The sequence below is a fragment of the Nematolebias whitei genome, chromosome 11 (genome assembly GCF_014905685.2).
Source record: "Nematolebias whitei isolate Nwh7 chromosome 11, NemWhi1, whole genome shotgun sequence".
Lineage (NCBI taxonomy): Eukaryota > Metazoa > Chordata > Actinopteri > Cyprinodontiformes > Rivulidae > Nematolebias > Nematolebias whitei.
In genome coordinates this window covers 15,136,095-15,143,371 of record NC_056508.1, presented here as the reverse complement: position 1 = coordinate 15,143,371, position 7,277 = coordinate 15,136,095, and positions in this window count along the sequence as shown.

Below are 7,277 nucleotides of genomic sequence, written 5' to 3'. Positions count from 1 at the left end.
GAACTTGATGTATTTATCCACAGAGTTGATGTGGTCAGTAAAATGTTGGACTTCCTGAGATTTAATTTTAACCCAGGTGTCGTCAACATACCTGAACCAATGACTTGGTGGTGTCCCTGAAAAGGACGTCAAGGCTCTCTTTTCTACCTCCTCCATGTACAGGTTGGCAACAATAGGAGAAACTGGCGACCCCATAGCACACCCATGTTTCTGCCTATAATATTGCTCCCCATATGTGAAGTAGGTTGACTGCAGGCACAGTTTCAAGAGTTGACACAGTTGTTCTGTGGAAAGCGTGGTCCTGCTGCTCAGAGTGGTGTCTGATTTTAATTTTAAACTGACCACCTCTACTGCATCATCAACAGGAATGCACGTAAAGAGTGATGTGACATCAAAAGAGACCATTGTTTCATCAGTCTCCATGATGACATCCCTCACCTTATCCACAAAGTCCATGGTGTTCTGTATGTGGTGTTCTGAGCTGCCAACTAAAGGGATGAGTACAGACGCCAGATATTTGGAAACATTGTAAGTGACAGAGTTAATCATGCTAACAATAGGTCTTAAAGGTACACCTTGTTTGTGGATTTTAGGTAAACCATACAGACTAGGTGTGGCCTCCCCTGGGTACAGTCTGTGGTACAGAAAACGATCAAAAGCCTTGTCCTGCTCCAAATTTTTCAGGCAATCTATTAACTTCTTCTTGTAACCACTTCCTGGATCTCTTTTCAGAGGTTCATAAGTGGTTAAGTCACTAAGGAGTGTCATAACTTTCTCATGATAGTCTTTCTGGTTCAAAATCACTGTGCACCTTCCTTCGTCTGCTGGGAGAATGATGATGTTTTTGTCCTTGCTAAGAGTGATGAGTGCGTCCCTCTCCTCTCTACTGATGTTGGAAGGTGGTGGTTTGGCATTGCTGAGGCAGGATGAAACTTTGATTCTGAGCCGTTCTGCTTCACCCTCTTTCATTTTGTTGTTGCGGATGGCTGATTCTGTGGCTGTGATCATCTCCACCAGAGGAATTGTACTTGGTGCAACCGCAAAGTTCAGTCCCCTGGCAAGAATCTCTGTCTCCGGCTGGGTGAGCTGTCTGCTGTGCACTCCAGTAGTCAATTACATGCCAGGGAGACAGAAAAGTGGGTGAAGAATTTATCTGACAGACCGTATGTTGAGGGGGTATCAGAGAAACTGAGACGTTTATTTTCTAAACATAACGTCCCAGTGGCTTTTAAACCCCAAAATACATTACGGCAAAGACTGGTTCATCCCAAAGATCCAGTCCCCCGGCACAAACAGAGCAATATTGTGTATGCTGTTCAGTGTCAGGAGGGCTGTGATCAGTCTTACATCGGGGAAACAAAACAGCCACTGGCCAAAAGGATGGCCCAGCACAGAAGATCAACATCATCAGGCCAGGACTCTGCGGTCTACACTCATCTCCAGGCCAGCGGTCACTCTTTCAGGGATGAAGATGTTCACATCCTGGACAGAGAGGAACGATGGTTTGAGAGAGGAGTAAAGGAGGCCATCTTTGTGAAAAGAAATCGTCCATCGTTAAACAGGGGTGGAGGCCTCCGGGTTCAACTGTCCCCCTCTTACAATGCTGTGATTGCTAGTATCACTCAGCCCTCTGTGAGTAGTAAACAGCCATCAGTGTGCTAATGACCCATTGTTAGGCTGATGGTCCTTCTTGAGCATGTGATCAGCTGGTTTTGGTTGTCAGCAGCAAACTGGTTGATCCACTCTGAAAAGGTGCTATTTAAGAGACTGAGCTGAATACAGCACCTCAGACTGAAGAAGTCTCTTGGATGAGAGACGAAACGTTTCTAGATTTTTTTGCTTTGTTTTGTTTTTTGTTTTTTTGAATGTCCAGAGGACCAGATTGAACTTTTTTGGATTTTTCTACCTGGATTATTGAGCATGCATCAGGATAATCATCTCCAAAGTTTCTAGAGGAGTCCCCAAAACTGAGCCAGCCTTCTTTATGAGCTTGTTGATCTTTTTTTAAGTCACTTGTTCTGTTGCTGCTACCCCAGCAGATGATGGCAGAAGAGATAGCGCTCTCTACAACAGACTTATAGAAGATATGCAGCATCTTGCTGCAAACATTGAAGGACTTCAGCTTCCTCAAGAAGTACAGTCTGCTCTGTCCCTGCTTGTAGATGCTTCACTGTTGCATTTCCAGTCCAGTCTGTTGTCCAGGTGAACCCCAAGATATTTATACTTCTCCACCACCTCCAATTCTTATCCCATGATGGAAATAGTGTTGGTCTTGTTCCTGTTTCTCCTGAAATCTACAATCATCTCCTTTGGTTTGTTCACATTCAAGATGAGATTATCGTTTCCACACCATGCCACAAAGCGGTCCACCAGTTCCCTGTACTCAACTTCTTGTCCATCTCTGATACACCTGACCACTGCAGAGTCATCTGAATATTTCTGCAGATGACAGGAGTTTGTTTTGTACTGGAAATCTGAGGTGTGTCAAGGAAAATTAACACAACCACTCAGACTTTTCAGCCTATTCACCTGTTCCTCTCATTGGTTCGGAGATACATGGAGAAAAGACACAATAATCAGTCAGAGAGATTCAAGTTTCAATTCAATTTCAATTCAATTTATTTATATAGCGCCAAATCACAACAAAGTTGTCTCAGGGCACTTTACAGAAACATTCACATACATAAAAGCCAATTAGTAGTTCTCTATCTAAGGAATCCAGCAGACAAGATGAATCTTGGCTTCGATGCAGTCTCCCATCCTGAGCAAGCACAGTGGCAACAGTGGAAAGGAAAAACTCCCTTTTAAAAGGAAGAAACCTCCAGCAGAACCAGGCTCAGGACAAGCAGCCATCTGCTTTGACCGGCTGGCTGAGAGGACAGGGAGGAGAGACAGACGAACACAAGTTAAAAAGTATTACCAACATTTATTAAAGCTTTCAGCTGAAAGGAGACGCTCTTACCCCAAACCAACAGAGATTCAGCAAAAATCCAAGACGCATCTGACCGGAGCTTCAGCTTCTTCTGTATTTAAGCACAAAAGCTCCACCCAGAGGCGTGTCACAACATTCTTTCAGTTTTTTGTCTAAATTAGTTCAAACTGATGTCTTCATTCCTGGAAGTTCTTTTATGGAGTTGTTTTATTATTTTCTTCTGCCGTTCCATTTACTGGTGACCTTGTCATCAGGTGGGACACACACCAGCTGCTCCTTGTTAGACCATGTCCCACAACTAACTCAAATACATTCTCTGACTTAGTTCAATCTGTACTTGTTGATGTTTAGAAATGTTTAGAAAATAAATGTCCCAGTGGCTTTTAAACCCCAAAATACATTACGGCAAAGACTGGTTAATCCCAAAGATCCAGTCCCCCTTCACAAACAGAGTAATATTGTGTATGCTGTTCAGTGTCAGGAGGGCTGTGATCAGTCTTACATCGGGGAAACTAAACAGCTGCTGGCCAAAAGGATGGCCCAGCACAGAAGATCAACATCGTCAGGCCAGGACTCTGCAGGCCAGCGGCCACTCGTTCAGGGATGAAGATGTTCACATCCTTGATAGAGAAGAACGATGGTTTGAGAGAGGGGTAAAGGAGGCCATCTTTGTGAAAAGAAACCGCCCATCACTAAACAGGGGTAGTAGAGGCCTCCGTGTTCAACTGTCCCCCTCTTACAATGCTGTTATTGCTACAAACCGGATTCCAAAAAAGTTGGGACACTAAACAAATTGTGAATAAAAACCGAATGCAACGATGTGGAGGTGCCAACATCTAATATTTTATTCAGAATAGAACATAAATCACAGATCAAAAGTTTAAACTGACAGAATGTATCATTTTAAGGGAAAAATCTGTTGTTTCCAAATTTTATGGTGTCAACAAATCCCAAAAAAGTTGGGACAAGTCCATTTTTACCACTGTGTGGCATCCTCCCTTCTTCTTAGAACACTCAACAGACGTCTGGGGACAGAGGAGACCAGTTTCTCAAGTTTAGAAATAGGAATGCTCTCCCATTCATGTTTAATACAGGCCTCTAACTGTTCAATCGTCTTGGACCTTCTTTTTCGCACCTTTCTCTTTATGATGTGCCAAATGTTCTCTATAGGTGAAAGATCTGGACTGCAGGCTGGCCATTTCAGTACCCGGATCATTCTCCTACGTAGCCATGATGTTGTGATTGCTGCAGAATGTGGTCTGGCATTGTCGTGTGGAAAATGCAGGGTCTTCCCTGAAAGAGATAACGTCTAGATGGGAGCATATGTTGTTCTAGAACCTGAACATACTGTAATTCTCTGCATTAATGGTGCCTTTCCAGACATGCAAGCTGCCCATGCCACAAGCGCTCATGCAACCCCATACCATCAGTGATGCAGGCTTCTGAACGGAGCGTTGATAACAACTTGGGCTATCCTTGTCCTCTCTGGTCCGGATGACATGGCGTCCCAGAGTTCCATAAAGAACTTCAAATCGTGACTCATCTGACCACAGAACAGTCCTCCATTTTGCCACACTCCATTTTAAATGACCCCTGGCCCAGTGCAAACGTTTGAGCTTGTGGAGCTTGCTTAGAAATGGCTTCCTCTTTGCACTGTAGAGTTTCAGCTGGCAACGGCGGATGGCACGGTGGATTGTGTTCACTGACAATGCTTTCTGGAAGTATTCCTGAGCCCATTCTGTTATTTCCTTGACAGTGGCATTCCTGTTTGAGGTGCAGTGATGTTTATGGGCCCGGAGATCACGAGCATCCAGTAGAGTTTTACGGCCTTGACCCTTACGCACAGCGATTGTTCCAGATTCTCTGAATCTTTTGATGATATTATGCACGGTTGATGATGATAACTTAAAAGTCTTTGCTATTTTACGCTGGGTAACACCATTCTGGTATTGCTGCACTATCTTTCTGCGCAACAATGGTGGAATTGGTGATCCTCTTACCATCCTGGCTTCTGAGAGACACTGACACTCTGAGAAGCTCTTTTTATACCCAATCATGTTGTCAATTGACCTAATTTGTGTTAATTGGTCTTCCAGCTGTTCGTTATATGCTCAATTTCCTTTTGCTAGCCACTTACTGCTACTTGTCCCAACTTTTTTGGGATTTGTTGACACTGTGAAATTTTGAATCAACTTATTTTTCCTTTAAAATGTTCATTTACTCAGATTAAACGTTTGATCTGTCATCTATGTTATATTACGAATAAAATATAGACATTTGCCATCTCCACATCATTGCATTCAGTTTTTATTCACAATTTGTTTAGTGTCCCAACTATTTTGGAATCCAGTTTGTAGAAAAATCTAAAAAAGTTCAATCTTGTCCTCTGGACATTCAAAAAAAAAAAAATAATAATAATAATTGTAGAAACGTTTCGTCTTTCATCCGAAAGACTTCCTCAGTCTGAGGTGCTGTATTCAGTTCAGTCTAGTGGTAGTGAAGATTAAACTGTGTCGACCATTGGCCACCCTCTGGCTCCACCACTGCACCTGGTGGTGGATAAAACTGTTGCATTCGCTCGCCAGGATCCGTCACTCTGTACCATATCAGACAAGAAAAAAAAACCTACCTCTGTCTTATGTCTTGCACCAAAAACAATTAGGTTTGCTTCATTTTCAGCCCAGAAAAACACTCATCTCCAAATCTATGAAGTTTCAATGTTTGGATCCCTCAACGACACAGGGCATCAGCGTTAACCTCTGGAGTCAACCCAATTCAAGATGGCCACCAAACTTATGTCTCTGACTCATCCAATGTTACACACACTGAGCTAAAATTGAGTGTGGTAGTAGCTGAGAGTCATTCCTCAAACTTCCAGTTGTAATTAGTTTAGTTAAAATCTTTTTAAATGTGTACAAAACAGCAGGTGTGGTGGTGTTCAGGTCGTTTCTCGACATCAGCAGGAAAATGGAATTGTGTGTTTCTTCAGGTGCAAAGTGGAGCAAACCCTCAGGTGTCTGAAGTCCTCGCAGTCAGAAGCCTGTTTTCTGAAGCTGCTCTGGGCCTACAGCAGATGAGCGTTCATCACATGGTCAGTGTTCGTTCTTCACCATTCAGTAATCACCAGGACTTGAAGCAGCTGGACATCTCTGCGTGTGTTTGTCTTTGTGGTCAATCAGAGACGCATCAGCCCCCTGCTCTTCTTGACGCCTTACCTCCCGGAATTCCTGATCGCTCAGCGGTTGAGCTTCCACGCCCTGGAGCTGCTCCAGCTGGACCGGGCCCTCTGCAGACTGGGCCACGACCAGCTTAGTGACTCTGAACTCAAACATGTGTGTCCTTCTGCAGAACGGGTCACGACCTGAAACTGCTGCTGTGTCACGATTATTGTAAGAGCACGTTTCTTTTTCAGGCTTGTTACCTGAGGGGGGTGAGTTCTGACGATCTTGATATTGACCAGTGTCGTGAGTGGTTGTCCCGCTGGCTTCAGGTGTCCTCCTCATTGAAAGGCACGTCCACTTAGCGGTTTAGATTTCTAAATGCTTTTCTCAAATATTGACAGGTACAGTTTGTTTGATGCAGGCAGAGTTTCTATATTTCATCAGCCTACACTTAGAATACTTAATAACAAAAAAAAAAAGCATTTCCTGTGAAGACGCAGTGTGAATGCTGGCTGCTGAAAGCTGCTGAATGCTACTGAAAGTTAATGAAAACTGCTTAAAGCTGCTTAAAAGTGCTGAAAGCTGCTGAAAGCTACTGAAGTGAAAACTGCTGAAAGCTGCAGAATGCTACTGAAAGCTACTGAAAACTACTGAAAATTGCTGAAAGCTACTGAAAACTGCTGAAAGCTGCTGAATGCTACTGAAAGCTGCTGAATGCTACTGAAAGCTACTGAAAACTATTGAAAACTGCTGAAAGCTGCTGACAGTTTCTGAAAGCTGTTGAAAACTGCTGAAAGCTGCTGAGTTTCTGAAAACTACTGAAAACTGCTGAAAGCTACTGAAAACTACTGAAAGCTACTGAAAACAAAAGTTACGTATGTAACTACGGTTCTATGAATCCCGGATGACTGCCAGAGGGCGGTGCTGAAAGCACTGAATGTTCCCTTCGCGCATGCGCTGTTCGAGTAATAATACCAACGGAGTCACAGGTGTGACACGGATGACCAATCAGAGGCTATATAGCCCGACGTCATCCGCTGCTCTGCTCCTACAGAATCTTCTCGCGGAACGCAAGGATTCTGAGTGACAGAGAAGCTCTGGCGGTCATCCGGGATTCATAGAACCTTAGTTACATACAACAACAAAAAAGGTTGAATCATGTCATCTGGACTTCGTTTTTTTGT